Source organism: Puntigrus tetrazona, chromosome 3, assembly GCF_018831695.1.
Source record: "Puntigrus tetrazona isolate hp1 chromosome 3, ASM1883169v1, whole genome shotgun sequence".
Taxonomy (NCBI): Eukaryota; Metazoa; Chordata; class Actinopteri; order Cypriniformes; family Cyprinidae; genus Puntigrus; species Puntigrus tetrazona.
The window spans coordinates 5,464,757-5,487,493 of NC_056701.1; the positions used below are offsets into that span (position 1 = coordinate 5,464,757).

General features: G+C 40.0%; 2 pseudogenes; both read left to right on the forward strand.

The window, feature by feature from the left end:
* Positions 1 to 4,978: 4,978 nt before the first annotated feature.
* LOC122333769 lies at positions 4,979 to 7,121 on the forward strand (annotated as a pseudogene).
* Positions 7,122 to 9,824: 2,703 nt separating this feature from the next.
* Positions 9,825 to 18,495, forward strand: LOC122341655 (annotated as a pseudogene).
* The last annotated feature ends 4,242 nt before the right edge of the window (positions 18,496 to 22,737 follow it).

The following is a 22,737-nucleotide window of genomic DNA, read 5'->3' on the forward strand; positions in this document are numbered from 1 at the left end:
GATGCGCAATCGACACCAATTGGCAGCCTTATTATTTTTCGTGTAAACACAAGCATTGAAATAAATATCGAGTGGCGTCGTTTCCGCCATTTTCACTCGATCCGCAAATCCAGGTGAGCTCTGACTCTGAGCAGAGGCCTTCTACTTAAATGATTTGCTAAACCCGAAATGAAATGTTTATATATACGATAATGAGTTGATGCATAACCAGACGGGACATCTGGACCGGCGTCTGCATTGACCTGGATCGACGAGGATCTTCGCGTATGCGTGTCTGACGTGCCTCGCAGCGATAACCCTGTCCGTGTGTTTACCCGGTTTGTTTAAAGGGTAGACTGAGGTTAAGCAGCTAAGTGTGTCAATGTGTTAAAGCCTGAGCCGGCCTGGATTAACTCGGGGCACCTGCTACAGCTCAAACACACACTCACACACACATAAACACAGAGCATCCAGCTTCCTCTTATTCAACTGACTGTTCTCTTTGGAATTAATCATTTTCTAGAAAACCGATGTACGAACAAACGCTTTCTGTGGAGCGTTTGAAGATTTCAAAATCGAACGAGGTCCAAACTTGGTTGAGCCACGGGGAGCGGGCCCGTTATTAAATAAGACTTACAATTGTAAAATGTGAATGTAATGAGGTTAAAGGTAATATAAAGGATACTGTAACTCATTTACTGGTGTCACTGTACGGTAGTGTAAGATAAGTGACCTTTCCCCCAGTTTTTCTGCTTGAACAGGGCTGTTGTTAGCCGGGCCAATGATAATCAGCCACAGAGAAACAAAGTTTATCATAATATCTGTACGGTCAGGAGTACAAAATGTATGTTATAGCAATGAGCATTAATACTGAGGTTTATGAGCTTAATCACAATAGCACTGGATAAAAGGGCTAAACCTAAAAAAAATAAAGGTACATCTATGTTAATATCTCACCTAATCAGTATTTACACAATGAATCGATATAAAGTGTAATAATTGGGTATCTTTTTCTATAGACATCGTTTGCATAGCACCTTTTACAATACAGCTGTACAGAAATGAACCCTTAATATCTTAATACCTTATTGTGGGATTTATCAGATTAGAGCAAGAGCTGTAAAGCTGTTCATTTCATATAGTCCATATAAAGAGGAATTATATAGTTACATTTAACCAAATTTGTACATATGTATGCGAATTATACATTACATTATATATCCAACTTTATAGAGCTGTGTAATAATAATTTACATTTTGGTATGATATATAAACAGTCATGCAGCCGAGATTTAATATAATTGCTGTATGTGGGTGTATTGTATTCATGCAGACAGGTTAAGGATGTACCATATAATGTATGTGACCATGGACCAAAAAAAAGTTGGGTTAAAATTGTTGATTTTTTTTTTGGCATATGTCATTAGGATATTGAGTAAGGATTATGTTATGAAAAGTTAAAGTAAATATATCGAAACTTTTCACATAAAAAAAAAAAAATGCTAAGAACTTCATTTGGACAACTTTTCTCAATTTTTATATTTTTTGCACCCTCAGATTCCAGATTTTCAAATAGTTGTATCTCAGCCAAATATTGTCCTGTCCTAACAAACCGCACGTGAACTGAAAGCTTATTTATTCAGATTTCAGAGATGATTCAGACTCAAAAATAATGCACAGACTGATTCTGTGGTCCAGGGTCACATATATATATATATATATATATATATATATATATATATATATATATATATATATATATATACACACTTTTTAAAATATAACTGGATAATAGCCTCTATTTTATCGTTTCAGAAGACTTCTAGAGTCAGATGGGCAGATTTACTGTACTTTAAAATGCCATTTTTGTAGCCTGAAAGACCCAAAACCTTTTCACTTTTAGTGGCCTGGACATTCTGCTAAACATCTCCTTTCGTGTTCCACAGAAACAAAAGACAATTAGGATGAGAAAATGATTTTAATTCAGTCACAGCTTCTTTGTTTTGACTAAATTTATCATAACGTCAGTCAACCAGATTTTAAGAATATGTATAGTAAACTCCCATGTTCACTCTCTCTTAAACCCGAGAGGTCATAGAATAAAAACGCATTGTATCACGACTGCACGGCCCAGATTAAACCATCTCAAGCACGAGTTGCTATAAATTCTCATGTAAAAATGTCTGGTCCGCCTGGTGTAGTGTCGGTTGCTGCAGCAGATGGCCCAGAGCTGATCTGATCGCTCTAATTCAGTGTAAAAACACTCGTGTGGCTTTCGCAGATCAAGAGCAGGAGGTTACGCGCTGCTTAGAAGACGAGGCCATGTTACAATCAGCGGGATTGTTTGTTTGTTTCAGCGAGACGAACAAACTGCTGTTCCTCGTGGCATGCAGCACAAACACGCATGCTGTCAGTTTTGCTTTCTCCCAGCGTCTCGGTGCTCTGAGAGCTGCTTGTAAGCGCCGTATTATGCTAGGGTCAATGAGATTTGCAAAAAAATGATCATTTAAAGACAAAGCACAGAAAGATTTAGGTGTATTCGGATACTCTTGGCTGCAGTACGTGATCATGGGACCTACGTGCATTCATTTAAAGGCATAGCTCACCCAATTTTCTCTTTTTTTTTTTTTTTGTCACCAACTTCTTTTAAAACATCTTCTTTTGCATTCAATAGAAATCTCAGCGGTGGGCAAACGATGAAGGAATTTTCATTTTGGGGTGAAATATCTTTTAAATTGAAGCCTGTATCCAATTTTCTGACATGTTTTAGGTAACACAAAACAACTGGCTTTCAATGCAATCATTTCATTGTATTAATTTTACATATAGGTTAACAGTCTACAGGAAAACCAGCAGATCACAATCTCCCCAGTATGAGTACTTTGCATAAATGCTAATAAAATAATGCACATTATGAAACCAACTCTTATCCAATAAAGTCATCACCTTTTATTTAATAACTTCACATATAACTGCACCTCTAGGCAAATGATCCATTAATACACTATGATTGATTGATTAATGAACGATTGCATTACTTAGTCCTACAGCTTTAAGAAAAAAAAAGAAAAAAATCTTTCTCATCATATGTCTTTATAAATATATCTGATTATATGAAACGTGTTACAGTATCAAATTTATTTATAAATAAACACGCTATTTCTGCAATGTGCTTTACAGCTCATAAGTTGTGTAAAAACGGAAATAGAACTATAATTGAATTGCTAGAATAGCATTATGCGTGATATAGGTCATGGCACTACATGATTACCGCTTTAGTGTTTTCCATTGCATAACATTACGTTAAAGCTGTTAAAGTCTATTTTGCCTTTACAGGTTTTTTGCTTTGTTTTTAAACCATCACAATCTGAGCGTTTTATAGCTTGTTGTGGCGTTTACTTCGGCGCTATCTTGAAGAAGAAGAAGAAGAAAAAAAGGACATCTGGCCCCGCGTCACTGGTCTAAATATAGTTCCTGTACATTTATCGAGGACAACAGTCGGTTTTCAGGACACACGAGGACAGTGGAGAGGGCGGGGGGACATTGAGCAATATTACTTAATGCTTTCGAAAAGATTATTCTGACGAAAACTGTAACGAGGGAGAGATTAGAGGGAAGAGGAGGGTCCTGCGCGCGCGTACGGAGGGGGCGGTCCGTTCATCCGCACACATGTGGTTCAGACGGGGTGATGGAGCGTCCTCGACTGAACCTGATGGAGCAAAGACACAAATAGGGGCCGAGCGCGTCGGAGGCGCAACAGACACGGAGCGAGCGAACGGAGCTAGCAGTCCCCGTTTAACTGTAACCGGCGGAAAGCAAAACCGAACACCGTTTGACTTCGTCTGGGAAAGAACCGCGGAGCGAAAAGTGGCTGGAATCGATTCGAACCGAAGACTTTCTGAACAGAATCACGCGACGATATATAACGGTAATATGCTCTTTGTAGTTCTTTATTAACGTTTGCATACCGTGTGTATCCAGAGTGAAGCGTCCTGTACAAAGACGCAAGTTGTTTGTTTGTGCTGAGCTATTTTTGTTTTAATATGCAGATTAAGTCTTTATGTTTCGTCTGGACAAATGGTAGATGTTGCAATTTCATCCCTTTTGGAAAATCCCTCGTTTTGGGTGGGACATGTATTAAAAGATGTATCACTACTGGTCCACATCTGGACCATCTAGTCGGGATGCTTTCAAACTCAACATAATTCGTTTTTTTTTTTTTTTTTATTAAATACATCAAACCAAGTTAACTTTTCCCAACTAACTCTATTTTGCCGGATAATTACGTTTAATCCATTTTTTTGTTAAGTCTATTCTTTGGCATAAAGGTTAACATTAAGATTCTTAACATATAGCCCATATATATATATATATATATATATATATATATATATATATATATATATATATATATATATATATATATATATATTAAAATCTGTACTAATGTAAGATAAGTGTGTTAAGTAAGGCAGCATTCCGTGATGAAAGTGACTCACTGGGACAGGAAGAAGAAAGCGCTCGCGCACAAGCAAATAGGTCAGCGCGGGAATTCTTAGAGAAAGCATTGCTGGTTTACATGAAGTAGACCAGTTACGAGAAGAAAAAACTAGTCTGCGTGATGATATTCCAGTGATGTATTTATCTATTGATAGCATGTAAGTCTGTACGTGAGAACGTCACTTTGCGTAAGGTGGGTAGCTACATAACTGTACGCTCGTTAACCTGATATTATGCGGTGTAGCAAGAACGTACTGTGCTTTGCCACTGGGAGGTAATAAAGTTACATAACATTGTGTTGTAACTGAGCTTACGTAACTGACGGGATTTCGTTACGTTCTTTCTGCCGCCAGGTGGAGCCACAGCTGTGTCAGTAACATCTAAGATTGACCTGAAAACCGCATTTGAACACACAGCACAGACCAAACAGCACAACTGAGGGGGGGAGGACAAAACAATCTCAAGATGTACGAAGAGTCATCTCAGGAGATGAGGGCGTTGGAACGCGCTGCCCCTGTGTAGCACAGTGTCTTTCACCGATGAAGCTGTGTCCATCCTGACCTCGAGCAGTCTGCTCGCGCGCTCGCTTCTGGGCCGAACGTCGGCGCTTAAACGCAAAGACGCCGCTGCATCCAACATAAACTCCGTGAGGCGCAAGCGGGAGTTCATTCCTCACGAGAAGAAGGATGAGGGCTACTGGGACAAGCGCAAGAAGAACAACGAGGCCGCGAAGCGCTCTCGCGAAAAGCGGTGCGCGTAAACGACATGGTGCTGGAAAACCGCGTGCTGGCGCTGCTCGAGGAGAACGCCAGGTTACGAGCCGAACTGCTGGCGCTGAAATTCCGCTTTGGCCTCATTAAAGATCCCTCGAACGCTTCCATACTTCCTCTCACAACAGGATCCTGCGCCCCGCAGCCTTCGACGCCGCATTACTACCTACCGCGTGGGGACGGGGCTCACCAAGCTGGTCCAATGTTGACGAATCAATCCCAAAGCGGGCCGCAATCTGGGAGAAGTATCAGAGACGCCTGCAGTATGTCGGAAGACTCGGGTTTCTCCACGCCAGGGGGGTCCAGTGTCGGAAGTCCAGTCTTCTTTGAAGACAGACTAAGCGAGCATGGAAAGTTGTCTCCGCATCAAACAGATGAGCTGGGTTACGAGTCCCATCACTCCCCGGCTGATGTCTTGACGATGGGACACGTCAACATGTCATCCAACCGGATGGAGCCGGTGGACGGTATGAAGTCTCTTCCGCACAAGCTGAGGTTCAAGTCTCCAGGTGGCGGCGAATGCGACAATAATGGAGGCCGGCAGAGCCCTGTGCTGCCCGCGGCGGGCCCGAGAGCTCACGGCCTCTCGGGGACAACCGAGGGAGCGGGGTACTGGGCGCCGCAAGACGGAGAAGACTCCCGGAAAGTCGTGCCGCAGCAGCAGCAGTACAGGAACTACAGCCACACCGCGAACCCAAACGAATCTCAGTACCAAGCCGAGAACAGCATGCTCAAGTCTCAGCTCAGCTCTCTCAGCGAGGAAGTGGCCCAGCTCAAGAAGCTCTTCTCCGAGCAGTTGCTCACCAAAACGAATTGAGCACTGCGAACGCTCACAGCCGTGAACATCCGTCGATCGCGAATGGAAAGAAGGCAGCACGCGTGCATCACTACCTCTTCACACTCGGTCGTAACCAAACGGGACTCGCATATCCACCTTGTTTTGCAACGTGAGCTGTTTTCCTTGAACGTGCGAGATTTTCAGCTCATTTCGAGAATAATAAAATTTGAATAAAAAGCAGTGAACGCTAATACGTTGCCTGCAAATGTAAGAGTTATTAATTACCTGGCAATATCAAGAAGCATGACGGACTGTTTTGGTTCAGCCAAAATAACTGGAAGCAAATGACACCGGAAGCCTTGCGCATTTAAGGTTACGAACTGCCATGTCCTGCGTTACAAATAAGGTGGATAATTGCTTTTTAAAAACATTTTTTTACTCCCTTCCTTTGACTTACATTCAGGAACGCGCAAGAGCATTTCGGCGGCATCGGGACTCGTCGGCTACAACGCCTCACCTCAATTCGTTCAGTTGCTCCTTTTTGCCTCAAACACTGTGATCTTACTCAAAAACAAAAAACGCCTCAGGCTCCCGCGAAACAGTATCCGCACACACAGACCTGTCTGTCACTGTAAATGCAAAACGAAGCTTAACATCCTCCGTCGTAAAAAGCCATTCCTCTAATACGTGCCAACACTACTTAAACACTCGTCAGGAAGTGAGAGGAGATGCGCGGTGAGCCTGAAAGTCTCCACACTGTAATATTCCTCCTGCGCTCTGACAGATTTATGAAACAGTGCATTGCTTTTTGCAACATATATCCTGATTAAAGCCGAACAGGAAGGGGGAAATGATGGAATTAATTCTTGATTATTGTCATGAACCAGTAGCAACTCAGCACTGAAAGACTGCATCATATATATATATATTTTTCTTTTCATACAGATCATTGCCGTTGTCCAGACAAGGGTTAAATTGAATTACACTGTTACTTGCATTTTGATGGTGAAATGTTCTGTTGTCTTGTGAGTTCTTGTGTATTTGTACAGTAAGCATACATTATTATGTTTGTGTGAATAAATATTTGACCTGTTCATTTGCCTTTTATCATTCAACTAAAATGTCATTCGAGCAGCCGAATTTTTATAGCTGCGTTATAGTATAGAATTATATTATTCAAAGTGTGCTGAATCGACTCGAGGGACAGCCAGCGGTGGTTTCGCAATGTTTTTTGAAACACATTCTCTTGCTTTAACATGTGAGAACCATCTCTGGATTCCCAGAATGACCCAGGACAGTGTTGACATGCACTAATGGACTATCTCTCTACTCAGTATACATGAGGTTTTAACAGATATATTCAAAGCCCTGGGGGCAATGACATTGTAGATGTCTCAGTATGCCAACTCATACGTTCATGAGAAAGCGGGTTTGTAATTAGAAACCGCAACCAAAGTTCCTAATCCAATCCAGTTGTGGGCTGTTCTTCAGATATATCTTGAAAGACTGTTGCTGTAAAACGTAAGCAGATTTGACGTAAAACCAGTTTTCATTAAAAAAATGAGCAAGTAACACCCAATTAGAGTGAAATTTTGAAATACAAACTTCTTATAAAATGCACTCGAAGTTGAATACAGTGCACAATAAAAGAGCCAATTCCTCCCTTAAAAGTTATTCAATCTTATTGATATAATCCATAATGATTTCAATACACAGTATATATTTTATAGACCCCGTAACTCCTTAAATAAACCACATTTGTTCTTGCAACACTATCACAATCCACAAGAGGTCAGCAAATCATTTCGCATTTCCATTCGGATTATACGCATTCCTTAATAGAATAAACTGAATTAAACGACACACGAAGACAAAACCACCTGATGTTCACCTTGACACATTTCCCCGTACTTCATTTAGGCTAAGAATAAACACCTGACACCAAATATAGGCTACCTCGGTCCCCCGAGAACTGAGCTCCGCCGAGACCTTTCTGGTGACGCAAGGGCATATAAATAGATGCGAGAGTCTATTTAAAGAGCTAAACTTTAAAACAAGACGCTGAGCTTTTTTCCTGAGCCTCGGTGTTTACGCGCAAGCTCCGTCACTTCCGCACATTCACGATTCCCGGGTAATTTCCGTCCCTGACATCCCTGCTCCACTGGTCCACTGACCCCTGACTGGCTGATCTCCGTCACTCGCGCATTCAAACGGAGGCTGGGCCTGACGTAAGGCGGGTAGCGCGACGGTTGCCATGGAAACCTCTTCCAGACGATGCTGGGCGCGGTGGGATTGGGGGGGTTGAAGGCGGGAAGGAGAAAGGGAGGGGACAGCGGGGCACATCAAAGTTCAAGGTCATCTTCACAATGCTATTGTGTCTGTGACTTCAGTCTGTAAGGAAAGGGAGACATGTTGTTTTCTTTTTTATTTATCTATTAAAAAACATTCGAGGTGGCTTTGGAATTAGGAAACCCATTGCTTGCCGGTCCCTTTTTTATATTAGGATCAGCAGATGGGGGGGTGATTCTTACAAAAGCTGTCAAAGTGCCCATTGCATATTACAAAACAAAACACTAAATAAATAAATAAAATGTATGTATTATAAAAATACAGTTTTAGGACCATTAAGAAAATAATTAATATTATATTGAAATAATAATAATAATAATAATTATTATTATTTGTAGTGGCAGTAGTATTGTTATTATTACATTCTTATTATCATAATGCTGCAAAATATCCATAGAAAATTGTTTTACAGGGTTTTTTCCTTTTTGTTTTAAAAACGTAAAAATGAAATAAAATAAAAAAATGTTTGCTAAACATAATAAAATAATAAAAATATCATCAATGCAAAAGTAAAACGTTAAGATGCATTATGCTAATTCTGGGAAATAACCTGCAGGTGGAAATTGTGCTTTATTGTCTGAAAATAGTGACTCAAAATATCCTAATGCTCTTCTACATGGATTTTATTTAATTTATTTTTAGTGCTGTCAAATGATTAATAGCAATTAATTGCATAAAAAAGTTAATTTGTGTGTATGTGCTGTGTATAATAGGTGTATATATATATATATATATATATATATATATATATATATATATATATATATATATATAAACAACACATTTCTTAAATATATGCATGTGTGCACATATAATAGATATTCACAGTATACACATTATGTGAAAAAAATTATATTGGAAGCAATTAATCATGATTGTTTGACAGCACACTTTTTTTTTCTTTGTTTAAAATGGAGGTGAAATATGACTCTTTAATAAGGAGGCCAAACAAAAAAAAACATTAGGCCAAACAAAAATCAGCCGGCAAAACAACTGCTTTAAATTGGGTCAATGCCTTCACAAGGCACTTGTTTCTGCTTGCACTTATTTAGTAGCTAACCGCTTTTGAAAACATCTAAAACCGCAATAAAAAAAAACTGTGAATGAAAGTGTACAGTGCAATAACCAAATACATTTTCACAGATCTATCATAAGAGGTCACGTCGCATATAACCTTAATATCTACATGTTTTCGGCATGTCAGCCTGATTATGGATATGACCGTCCTACATATCTGAGAGTAGGTCTGGCCGCCTGCCTGATCCCTCCCAGTTATTATGCGCTCGCGCCGCCACAGGCTTGCGGATGGGAGGAGGGCTGGAGGTAGGTGGGGGCAAAAGAGAGAAACAAACGTGACGAGGCACCCGAAGCGTCCTGTTATGCAACCACTGACCTACTAACATACATTTTCTAAACAGAAGCAGCTAGCGGCAGGATACTGGAGCGCCTCGCCAACACAACACAAGGGAACCAGGGCAAAACACACGGGCTGCGGAATCCATGCGCACCGGACGCGGCGTGCAGCGTGCACCACTTCGCCTTTTATTCAAGTCACCGAGGCTGACGCGAAGAGACTAATAATAGTCAACGGGCGACAAAAAAAAAAAAAAAGATATATTTTGGATACGAGCACAAAAGCCACAAACGGTACGTCTGCTTAATTGCTTACTACTTTTGAGCGCGCGGACATCGCACGCTTTACAACCGCATTGGCGTGATCTTGCGCAAATTTTACGCGGTTGTTAAAACTGGGTGACTGCAATTGTTCCGAGTGGCTGTGATACTTGAAATGCAACAGCTACAGGGTTTAGTGTATTTTTGCGCGTTTACGCATGCTCGTTACAGATTCGGATGTTGCTCAACGTGCATGTTCGCAACGTTAAGGCGAGGCCAGGACCCCTCGCGACTGTTGACAGGACATTTAGCACTTGATCAGTATTTTTTTATACATATATTTCCATACACGTTAATTCACCGCGCACCATTTTTTTTCTGCACGCATATCCGATTTGCTTATTTAGTAATGATATAATATCACGCCATTTGAACACCAGCACGTTAATACACGAATCGGAGTTACGGAGTTACAAAGTTCAGTCGGGCGTAACGGTTATCGTTTGGATTGAAACGTTAGAGTGTCGCATTATATCGCTAGAAGTGTCCTGGTATGTGGTTACTGATAAATATTTGTCAGCGACGTTTGAATTGAAGTTTTCACAAAGTGTGAAATCCAATTGGGGTTAGGAAGTTAATGCGCCGCTTTGGGAGGAAAAACTCCCGGACACACTTCTCGCTGTCACGTGTAACCGTGCTCGGTAAAGGTTAACGCGGTGTTTACGTTAGACGACTCAGAACCGTTAACTCTTTCCTGGCGTGCAGACGCGAGCAAATACCCACTGACGATCAAATGCGACTCAAATCGCATGTAAAATGCAATCGCAAAAACTCGTGTACGTTATCGATATCCATCAGTATGTCATCTTTGTGCATTATCTAGTAATATTTAGAGGTGTATATTTTCTGCCAGAAATCTCGCTATTTTAAGTATGTCTCCAGAAACGTAAATACTTAGTCGAAACTGTTGCGACTATTTACTATTTAGTTATTGCTGTAGTAAGTGTCCAAACCTTATTATGGGGTCAGATCTCTAGGATGCGCGTGCTATTTATGATTATAGATGTCAATGAACTTTGCGTTGTTATTCTCCTGAGCTTCCCGACAGATGGTTGTAAACTGATTTAATGAGCTCCTCATCTTTGATATAGTGTTTATACAGTGTCATTTAAATGTGTGATCGTTGTGTTTTTAAATGAGGGTTTTTTCTTCCTTATGGCACAGCAGTGTGCCAAAATAGTACAAATTTGTTTTAATTCATAAGATTTTCAATGACACGTTTTAAGTTCATCGGTGTGTACTGGTTTATGCAGTAATCAAATATGCCCTGTAACATTCCACAGAAATAAGTCAAGAATGCGTGCATTATATGAGCCTAAAAACCGCCTTATGAAATTTACTCGACAACTTGCCGTTTACTTTCGGCGTTATGCAGTCTGTCTGTGTTAAGAGTTACATAACGGTGGGAAACGAGAAGTCGCAAATAAGAAAATAAAAATATGCAGGGTCTTTAAGGCATCAGGGGGCATCAGACGACCTGCTTTGTGTGCCAGCTCAGAATGTAGGTCATAAACCTGTAGAAAACGCACCTCTCCCCGTCTGCCATAACAAAGAACAAAGATTGTGCCAGTTTACGGCAAAATCTTGCAAATTGGGACCTGCATATGCAATAATGCAAAAAACAAACAAAACACATTAGCGGTGTTAAATTGTGGAGATGAATCTTTCAGATTGTTAATAGATAACAAAACACGTTTGTGAAGTGCAATGTCATTGTTGGTTTGTGTTGAGTTCATTGTGCTTTTTAAGCAATAAACCTTCATTCACTCGGTGGATTTCTTAAGATTTCTCATAGTGAAAGAGAAAGGAAGATAGGGAGGAGACGTGTCGTTATTGTGTCGATGTGGCTAACAGGGAGAGGCAAATTACCCTTTAGTTTTGTGGGGCAGGAGAGCACATGTGACTGGCGAAACACATGGACTTGGTCAAAGCATTTATTTTTTTTCAATAGAGGATGATATGAGCGTGTTTATAGAAAGAGTTGGCCTGGAACTCCTCCTGCTTGTCCAAGGCCTGCCCTCCTCCTACTGGAGGAGATAAACCCAGGCGTGGAATCCACGGGAGGAAAAAAAAAAAAGGGCTCCTAACCCACGTGCCGAATATTACATTTCTGCCCCAGGGTCAATTACATGGCCACAATGAAATCCGCACCCCGCCTTCTCCCATTATTTCCATTACCAAAACGGCTGTAAAGCAACACATGAAACATTTGAGCTGAATTATAGTTTCCAGGCCTCGCCCAAGTAAAGACTACAGTGGGACAGACGTGCTATTTCTTCCCTGATGAAAGCTCACATGCACAAATATAACCCATATACTAGCCTACATGTAGGGCAGATTGGGGTTTATTGTCTTGTAACTGTTTTAAGCTTTGCTAATTTCAGGTCATCCAGTGAAATCAATTATAAGGAATTATGTCTTTAATCCATGTGCCACATGGTAATCAATAGCAGTTTTGAATAACAGACACAGGTGTGCCATGTCAGATTCCTTAGGATGGTTTGGCTTTGGTGTCTCCTGTTTAAGATTTGATAATTAGTTACTAATGCGAGTAGATAAATGCATCTTTAATAACTCATGGGTGTGGTTGACGGGCTAAATAACTCACCCACTATTTTTATTACTACACTTTTCCCCTTCCATCCATTATTAAAGGAAGAGATTAAAAGAAAGAGACACTGCATTTACATTTAATAATAATTTTATTGCGTTTTTTTTAAATTTCACAAAGTAGGTGAAAAGGTGCACTACTCATTTGAAGCGAATAATCTGATATGATTAATTGACAAAAACATCTGATTGATTTAGTCAATTTATTCCGTGTTTAATTCGGTTTGATTTAGCAGATGATTTTTGATGAAATCCCTAAACTAATTTCTCACAAATTCAGTCCTCTCAGATAATTCCTTTTTTGTTTTCTTGGAAAGCAAGTTGTGTAGCTGGCATTTAGCAAATTGTCTGCAAAATCTTTTCCCTGCATTTTCTTTTTCTTTTCTTTTTTTTACCCTTCTTCATTCCGTTCATCCTCAATCTATCTCTCACCTCTCTATTTTTAGCAAACACTTTAATTCCCTTGCCCTTTCTGCCTCTATCTCTCTCTCGTGATGCCTGTTTCACTCCTGACCTATATTTGAGCACAAGAAAAAAAGTTTTTTTTTCCTTGCTAGCTGCCTTAGTTTCTAGGTCAGTGGGTCATTCAGGAGACTCTTTTTCGTGCCTCACTTAAATGTCTATTAGTTCATGAAACTAACAGTTTTACATTATTTAAATTTAAGAAAAAATTGTACTTCTTCTATTTAGAGCATCAACTAGTTAAGGAAGGATATTTCAGTCTTGGCCATGTGCATTACCAGACTAAACCAGAAAGTGTTGATTGAAGCCATCAAAAGAAGCTTAAGCTGTCTGTAGTTACGTAATGTTGCCTCAGATGTCTGGGATGAGGAGAACATAACCCATAAAAAGGGCAGCCAGATCATGGGATTATACTGTGTTCATCTGCTAATTTCTGATGCAGACATCGTATTTAATGCATAGTCATGGTGCTGTTGTAGATGAGCAAGTACAGTCTTCAAGAGTCTCTTTTATTATTGCTTCTCCTAATAAATGTAGCGAAGCTTTTACTCTCAGTGTAAACTAAAAGAATGTGATTGAACATTTTATATTTGCTATTTTATTGTTAGAGAACAAATATAAGAAAGATTAGAGGGTATTAAAGTAGATTTATGGATTAAGGCTAGACATATTTTAGTCAAGTTTGTAGGAAATCAGGCACCCGAACAACATCGCGACATTGAAGTAGGGAGTTGGTGTTCAGTTTAGGTCATGATCGGATCACAGCAATGTGGAATTGCCCACTGGCTGCTGAGTTAATCATCACTGGCGACTCTGCTTTTCCATTAGTGCTCATTTTAAATGGCTGAAACAGTTACCACCCCTGGATCTGAACTCATGTTGATGGAATGTTCCCCTTCTCCCCTTTTTCCAGATATGCCTGACCTATATTGCAGAGCTCTCAATCCGCAGATCATAAAACCTGGCTTGCCTTTTGCCTGACCTCGGTTTATCTGCCATTATAGTAATTATTGTTATGAGGTTTTCTTGGCTTCTCCTCGTTTTTCATCTAAAGTGCGCTTCTTTCGAAAGTTCTCCTTGAAAGTCATTTAGTGAGTAGTCATTAAAAAATGAAGTGTTAATGTTTTTGAATTCAGTTCCTGGGCCCCATCGCATATTGGGGCACCAGGGCTTTTGGACTGTGCAGCCAAGGGGAGATGTGTTGTAACATTTGATGTTAATGTTTCAAAAGTAAAAACCTCTGGCACTGGTTCCTTCAGAGAAGATGATGTAATACAGGATAAGGTTTCAAAATGTTAAAACAAATCATGTGTTCATTCCTAATGTTTACCATATGTGTAGTCATGTTTACAGAACAGTCTTTGATGGAATTCTGTACAAAGGGTGATGTTTAACTTGTGTCAGAACAAGGAAACTAATTTTAGGTCATTTGTGTTTAGCTATAGGTGACAAAGCTTAAGTAATCACTGATAGCGTTCCTAACCGCTCTTTCTCCCTGCATCATAAGAGTCCAGTGTCTAGCCAGAGAGTAAAGGTCAAGGGTCGCAGACAGACAAATCAATAGTAGGGTTAGAAGGTCAGACGGTGGTTGCATGGTAACAGAAAACATTCTGTGGTTGTCAGGGTTGAGTAGATGAAGCAAGAGGATATGACAAAGACTGCTGAACATTCCACTTCTAAATCTTCTGATTACCCAGCCACGCAGAGAAGCATGGAGGGTTTCATTAAAAATGAAAAAGCACAACAAATTAAAAGATTTCTTTGAAGTGCCTAAAGGCAAACTGTGAATTGCTTTAGCTTTCGAGGATTAACAAATCTGTCTTTCTTTTCTCTTTTATGTTTGCAGCCTTTCATCGAACAGCCAGCTGGAGGCTTTGGGAGCAGCAGCACCCTTCCCCAAGAGGCTGACAAGCTGGGACAGACCGAGTGACCTATATCCTCCAACACGCCCAAGGCACTGGGACACATCTCTGTCGGCTTGATAGAGCCGTTACATAAAGGAATAAAAGTAAAAACAAAGAAAAGGGGGTCAGAATTCTTTAAGCAATTTCGGTCGCATTTCCTGGACTTCAGGATTTTATTGCCCCTTTTTCGTTGTCTGGTTTGGCTTTAACAGAGGTTGTGTGCAAAACAGCCAGAAGAGTTCATTCACCAAGGAATTCTTCAGGGTTTGTTAAATGCAGGAGACCCACAAGGAGGTGCACCTGTTCTTGCTCTTCTTAGCCAACCTTGACACTTGATCAGTGAGTTTCACATCAACAAAATCAATGAGGTTCAGTTTTCCAGAAACTAAAATACCTCAAAAAGTCTTTGATTATCCAGCTACTTAGTTGAAGATTCTCCAGTCCACTGTCCAACAGGAATTCCCGTAGACAACTTTCTCCCCTTTACCCCATCCCTGTTTCTTCATTTATTTCCATTATCAGTGGTGAAGCCAAGGTCTCAAACTGGCTCCCACTGAGGAACAATGGAAAGTTTGAGCTTACAAATTCCAACAAATTCCAGTGCAGACAAACCCCTAAAGAACGCAGAAAGTTTTGTGGACTACAGTGATCTTCTCCATTCACCTCAGAGCAACAATCGCCAGAGCCGCCTTCTCAAGCCAAAGCCAAACATGAGCTGTCGACGCAAACGTGAGTTTATCTCAGATGAGAATAAGGATGCATCCTACTGGGAAAAGCGACGCAAGAACAATGAGGCAGCCAAGCGTTCTCGGGAGAAACGGCGCTATAATGACATGATCCTAGAGAACAGAGTTATGGCGCTGAACGCAGATGAGAATGTACGTCTGAAAACTGAGCTTTTACAACAACTTAAGCTCAGGTTTGGTATGATCAGTACAGCCTCCTACATGGAGAAGAGTCAGCAGATTGGTGGAGCAGTGAATAGGAGTCCAGGAGGAAACTCCTCATGTTCCTCTTCTACAAGTCATTTCTACCCTAATGGTTACTCAAGTGTTTCTCAGATGATGATAAACTCTGATTCTTCTGAAACAGAGCAGTCTGTCCGAGGGGACAGCCATGTGAAAATGGCAAAGTACTCCCCACGGGTTCTCTCTCTCAGATATGTCTGATGGCTCCTCTCGGGACAGCCCAGAGCCACTTGTGTATGACATCAAGCAGGAGGGGATGGGTCTCAGAAATGGACATTGTCAACAGCACTACCACACAGATCATGCTAAACATTCACTCTAGATTGCCAGCAGTACTTCACCAGCACGCTTTTGAGCCAGGTTATTCATCCAGCCAACAGAAGCAAAGACGCCAAGAGACCATTGCAAGTCCAGTCGCTCCACAGTCTGCTCAAAGAAGTGTTATCCTATACCGTTCAAGCAGTGCCTCGTATCCTGTGGAAACTCAGGAAATGATACCTAGGGAACAGCAGAACCCCACACAACCTACTGAGGGACCAACCGGGAGTCCCAGAAGCTTGGCAGAGGTGTCCAAACAGCTAGAGAGAAAGACTGTGGACTCTCCTCCTTATGAGTACCAAGATGGGGAAGCAGCTGAAAGGCAAGCTTACATTGCTCAAAGACAGACCCCAGGGTTGATGCTGCTGCCCAGATCTTCTAATGAGACCAGAGGAAGGAGATGAAGCCCAGATGTACCAGTGTTCTAATGGAACCTTAGAGAATGACGAGCCACCAGTGCTGACCTGCGAAGGAGGCTTGAGACGAGAGGAGTACTACGAGGGTCACTCAGGAAAGGACACTTCCTCAAGTGACGGGATCCCGCAGCTCGGATAAAGAGGGGCTCCACCGATGACGAGTCTCCCTCTTCTTCTTGCTCCGACACAGGCAGCTACCACCCTCACATATTCATGACCCAGAGCTCCTTTTCACCAAGCCAATGCAAAGATGGCCAAGTGGAAATCAAAGGCACTGCCCTGCCCCACAAATTGAGACTCAAACACAGAGCTCAGAGCGACGGGAGAGCATCGTCTCAAGACTCACCAACGACGCCACCTGCTAACTTCCAGTTATTACCTCAGCACCCTTACCTGGCCTTGTCTCAATCTGGCGGCCAGTCGAGTCCAGGGTTTTGCAAGCAAGACACCTCGGCTGGAAGCATCGAATGTGGGAAGAAGGAATCCAGTACGCGTAACGGTCGTAACAAGAGACATGACTGAATGGGAGACTGTGGGACTCACTTGGGTCTTGATGTAAAGCCCCTAGAGACTTTTTTTATATAACCCATCTTGAGGTCCTACCTTGATCTTGTACCCTTCACCCCATTCCCTGTTCGAATGCCTATGGATAAGAGAAGTTGACATCAGGGCTGCTGAATTGTGAAATAATGTACATATTTAGCTTTTGTTGGTTTGGTTTGTTTGTTTGATTGACCTCCTCTTAAGGTTACAGCAGCACATTTATAACAGAATGAAACAGGATGACATGCTATTGATCGTGCTTATCTGTAGTTCCCATGCTGAAGCAAGATGTCAAAGTGTGTCATTCAATTCAAAAGCAATATCTACCATATTGTAACAAATTCATATTTGTAAATAGGCAACTTCAAGTGCCCCTTTCTTAGTTTTTGACCACACCTTAACAACAGGATCTCTGCAGGTGGTGGTGTACCATTTTAAAACATACCAAACGCCAGAAGATTCAGGGAAATTTTCCCTTGACCAAAGAAACATGGCTTTAAGTTCATACCTCTCTTTGCTCCCTACCTCTGTCTGCTAACTCTCTAACTAGTGCTCCCATCACTTTTCCCACATTAAACAGCCTAGCTACCACTCCTCCTTGATCAGGCACTTGGTTTGTATGTATAAAATGTGATATAAATATTATATATGAATATATTTTAAGAAGAAAACAAAAAGATTACATGGAAAAAAATAGTGAGTTCAGTGACTAATGAATTTGTCCTTGTCAAAAAATACTGTAAAATATCAGTGTGTTTGCTGTGTGAGATGCCACTAATATAAACTCCTTTTTACTTTAACAATTTGCAATTAAATATTTTTTTTAGAAACTCTCCTTTTATAGGAAAATTACAAAATGCCCCAAAGCCTTTACAGATACATTAGCAGGTTGATGTAAGCTTCATGTCATAGATACTAAAATGTGTTTTCATTGCAGTTATAACTCCTTGTCTGGTCTTGAAACATTACTTAGCATTAAACGTTAAAAAAAAACCTTTCAGATAATGCTTAAAACCTTAAAACTATCCCAAAAGTACATATCTAGTTTCCCTTTCATGTAGCCTCCTCCATGTTTATAGTTTTGCTTGTACACCAAACTGATGTAAAAACATTGATTTGCTTCATAACCTGTGAGAGAACTGACTAAAGGCTTAATGCAAAATGACTTTCTCTCTCTCTCTCTGGTTATAAATGTGAAAGAAATGTTTTGCTCTTATTAGCATGGGGTTTTACAGGAAAGCTCCACCCTGCTTACATCAGTATAAATGGATGATTACTAGCATAGTGTCTTTGACCGTTTGCCCTTGAGGCCCCTAGTTAAGCGATTCAGCTAGCTGATACTGCAGTTTTTTTTTTCTTAACTGGTTGGCTGACTCCTCGCTAGTCAGCCGCTATCCTGCAAATGTTCCCCTGCAAAAAATTAGGTTAAATTAAAGTTGAGAGGTTTTTTGCTTGTAAATTTTTCAGGTGTAGCTCAATTTAGTCGCAACCAGCCTTTTGTATTTTTCCTGAAATAAAAGTCTGCGTTAACTTATGGCACTTGTGTATAAATGTAAAATATTTTTACTCACAACACTGTATTGTGCTTTTTAAATGAACTGTTTTGGGGGCCAAGTGTTGTCCTGTTTATCACTAGCCTCGTCTTTACTTCCTGTTTACTGTGATTTCAGAATTGCTCACCACAATGTCACCTTTCCCTTCGTCCTCTCAATGTGTTTCAAAACTGGAGTGATGTTTGATGTTTTTATTTTCGTATGGTTTTATCAAAACGAACATGGAAAAAGAAAAAAAAAAAACGAGCAAGGCTTGTTTGGTGTTATTGAGTAAACCGTGGCACTGCTGTTATTTTGCTCTGTTTCGAAATAGATGCATATTGTAAAAACAAAAAAAAAACTAATATTCAGTGCTAGGGTTGGGTGCATTTCAAAAATTCTACAAAAAAAATAAAAAAAGTTGTTGCATTATTCATGTCTCCGTCCTTTTTTTTATAATTTATCCACCTACGCAATTATACGCTGCAGTTATGCAATTAGATTTCATAGCTTTATTCAATCAAGTTTATTGGCATCAGGTGATATAATTATAAATCTTTAAGCATGTATGAAGAAGTTTTGACTGCCGCCTAAAAAGAACTTCGCTCAAGCTGAAAGGGATTAGAGAACAAAGGCAATAATAAACAGCCTACCATGGTCTGTTTTAATCTGGTTTAACATTGCGAAAGGGCAGAAGTGTCGAACACCTCGGTTTGGCCTATCATGAGATACTGACACACTGACACACATCAGTCTAGCTTTACCACAGGCTTACTTTACTTACGTAACACTGACCTAGTTACTCAGTGTGCTGCTTAAACATTGCCGCACAATCGCACTGAGTGAACTGATATGTACAAGTTACACACTAACACTCACTCATAATGTAACATGATATGCGGTACACAATGTGCGTATTGAGAATACTGCTGCATAAACAAACACAAACTATGCAGTCGAGACAGGATACAATCTGTGCCTTTTCTTTGTGATTGTATCTACCAGCAGAGAATACAAATGAAGCCCTTATTTCTATAGTTCCTTCATGTTCTAATTGAGGAGGCATGCCGGTACGGAACGGCCTGTCCTGCTGATGAGGACATGCACAGGTCAGCAGATCTTTCCAGTGTTTTTAGTTTTAATGACACAAAAGTAGGCCACAGCCAAATCTACGCTGAGCCTAGACATCCCAAGAACAAACTTTCCCCACTTTCACGCAGAACTCGAGAGCAATTTGAACTCATTTTCAGGTTCCAAAGGGTTTAAGGGTAAAGCCCGAGGTACATGTGAAATAATTTTAGGTGTCTTTTATGTTTGTTAAACGAACACTTACCAAAAAAAAATGTAAACGTGTGGTTTTATGTGATACATACATACAAATCTACACAAAATGCTCAAATATATTCACCTATTAAATGTGTTAAATATATTTTCCGATAATTTCTTTCTTAATCTATTAATATTTCATGCGTGTGCATACATACGTATGATCTCTCAACACATCCACACATATTTTGCGAGGTGGCTAACTTGTACGATCTGTCTAAATATCAGGCTGAACATGCATCTATCTATAGAACTAAACTGAAAAAATCCTACTGTTGAGTTCTAGTTTAGTTTAGCTGAATGAAATGACTATACAGGTATCGTTCTGAAAAGGTCACGTCAACTTGAATCCATTGTCCTTCAATAAAAACCGAAGCCCTTGTTCTGATTACATTTCAACAAGGAGGATGTTACACAATCTGTGTGTGAGGACACAGAAACAGACAGACAGGTCCCAAACACAGAGCTGACATAAGAGTCTATTCAAAATGAGTCTGGCAGATTGGGACGAGGGGATTTAGATCTCTCTGAGAGACACCAGACCGTCTGATCGGAAACACCCTGACCTGGTCGACACTACAAACACAACAGAACTAGAGCACTCTGTCTATAGAGCAGTCTGTAGGATTCAATGCTCAGTCTATAGCCAACAAGAACAGCAAGACTGTAGAACTGCGTTGTTTTGTGCAAAGCCTTTTCTGCTCGCCAAGGTTGAGTTTGTATTGTGAAATATTATTACTTTTTAAAAGTAAGCGTTTCTGTTTGAAAAATGTTTCAAAATGTATTCTTGTGATGTAAAGCTGTATTTTCAGCATCACTGCACATCATTTGCTGCTCAAAAAACATTTATTTTAATATTTTTATTTGTAGATGAATAAAAAGTTCAGCACTTTCGACATTTGAAGAGGATTAGAAAACCTAAGACAAGACAGCTTTTTGGTTTTAGGGCAACTTTGAAACTTTGACGGCTTTAAGTGTTTACTACTGTATTTTTTGTAACAAATATATATTTATATATACAGTATTTATATATATATATATATATATATATATATATATATATATATATATATATACACACACACACACACACACATATATGGGTCAAAACATTGAATCAATAGTTATCAGCAATATTTATTAATATTTATTGACATGATTCACTGCTATATAAGATTTCATGAAGCAACAAATTTGCTTGTGTTTTGAAAATAGTTTAATGCTTCAATTATGGTCAATGCTTCAATTAGTTTTTTTTATAACCCATAATACAATATATATATTGCATGAATGCTAAATATAATTTTGTGACAAATATATTTCATTTAACCTTTATATAAAGAAACCAATGCTGTGAGCGCGTGCTTGTACTGTAGCCATAAAACTATTTTCAAAACACGAGTAAATAATTTGTTGCTTCATAAAAGCTTATATAGCAGTGAATCGTGTCAATAAATATTCGTAAATATTGATGATAACTATTAACCCAATTTACTGACCCATATTAACCCAACTGGTTAATACTGACAATGAAAGAAATACGTGCCACTAAAGTGTGCTGCGTGAAATAGGCCAACGCAACCAACGCCAGCAGCCTCGTAACTACATGAACACTATTAATAATCACTTCTATTTTTGAAGCCGGTGTCGTAACCTGTTTTGCGAGCTTTGAAACGCCAGCGCAATGGCTGCTTCGGCGTTGGAGGAAAGATGGGACAGCGCTCGAGCTAATGATCCCCAAACAACAGCGGCACAGTCCTTTAGATTCGGCTTCCTCTTTGTCCCCTTTTTGTGACTGGAGAGCATGGAGGCTCGCATAAACAGGTCAGTTGAAAAGTAGGTCAGTGTGAAGGGAGGGAGGAATGAGAGAGAGAGAGAGAGAGAGAGAGAGATGGGGATAGACATAGAAGTGAAAGTATTGGGAGAAAAACAGAAAAGAGAGAGCGAGAGGCCTGTCCTGTAGAGGAAAGCTCAGGCAAAACAGGCTTCTCAGGTTACCTGGGCTTATTTGGGACTGCCGAGAGCGCTGGGTCAACAGATCAGGCCACTGCTGCATGTGTTTGTGCCATTGCACAACGGAAATATTGTGTATTTGGAGTTTGGCCCACTGCAGACTTTCCTTCACACGAGGAAGAAACACCACCTGTCCTCTGCAATCACAGTCAACGCAACACAACATTTAAATAAAAGCTTTTTTTATTATTATTAACAAAAGGTGCACATTTACACAGAACGCTTTCTCTTCTGAACCTACCATTTAACATTTTTTAAAAAACCCTGCGTACCTATTTAGTTGCATTTTTTCAACTCTTTCAACACTGTAAGTTCGTGTTTGTAAGTTGTAACTAAAAACCCAATTTTTATTAAAGCTTGATTTACTAGCAAATACAGTTTTTGCTAGTAAGTCTAACTATAATAAAACGAAACGTTTTTCTACTTCAAAATGTCACTTAATTCAGCGTGTCAACTGAAAAAAAAACATTTCACTCTTTCATAATCATACAAATTAGTGCTGTCAAACGATTCATCTCAATCACATCCATAGTATTATTTTGTTCACATAATTCATGAAAAATATATTATATATATATATATATATATATATATA